The sequence below is a fragment of the Brassica oleracea genome, chromosome C7, assembly GCF_000695525.1.
Source record: "Brassica oleracea var. oleracea cultivar TO1000 chromosome C7, BOL, whole genome shotgun sequence".
Classification (NCBI taxonomy): Eukaryota; Viridiplantae; Streptophyta; class Magnoliopsida; order Brassicales; family Brassicaceae; genus Brassica; species Brassica oleracea.
Genome location: NC_027754.1, coordinates 30019560 through 30020342, shown reverse-complemented (window position 1 = coordinate 30020342; position 783 = coordinate 30019560).

Below are 783 nucleotides of genomic sequence, written 5' to 3'. Positions count from 1 at the left end.
AATTTTTTTTAATATTTTTAAGATAAATCCGATTTTTCTTATAGATAAATCTGAAATTTTAAAGATTAATCCGATTTTTTTTGATAAATCCGACTGAAAAAAATATATTATATATTTTAATTCGATTTTTCTATTTTTTTAAACCTTATATCTTTATCTTAAAAAAAAAAGAGGATTTTCAGCATTTATCAAAAAAATATCGATTTATTTTTTTCCTAATCCTATTAGGAATAGGAATTGCTAGTATTTATCTGAAAATAAATAAATTTCGGATTATTACTGATATACTAGCATTATCAAAGCATTAACATGGCAGGATCCTCGGACTAGAGATTGTGATCTAGAAGTCCGGAAGATTATACATCTTCAAGAGCTAGCTAACAGATTGCCAGATTCCTTTGCTGACCCAAATAGAGTAACCAAGTCATACATACCAGATGCAAATGCACCAATAAGACTTGATGTCCGTGATGGACATAATCAGGCTGCTACTACGTCTAAACCACAATTGAAACGTGGTAGACCAGTAGGTTCCAAAGACAAAGAAGTTCAGAAAAGAAAGAGTGCAAAGAAATCCGACAAAGTGGAAACTCTAGACATGGAAAAGGAAACTCATGTACCACCAAAAGATACTTGGGACGCTAAGAATCAAGGTAATGAAGTTCCTGACAATAATGAGATCTCAATAAATTATGTCATGTCTGGAAGGAAATGGAACAGAAAACATGTCGACATGAATGATATATTTGCTTATAATGTAGCAGTCGAATTGATGGATAATAA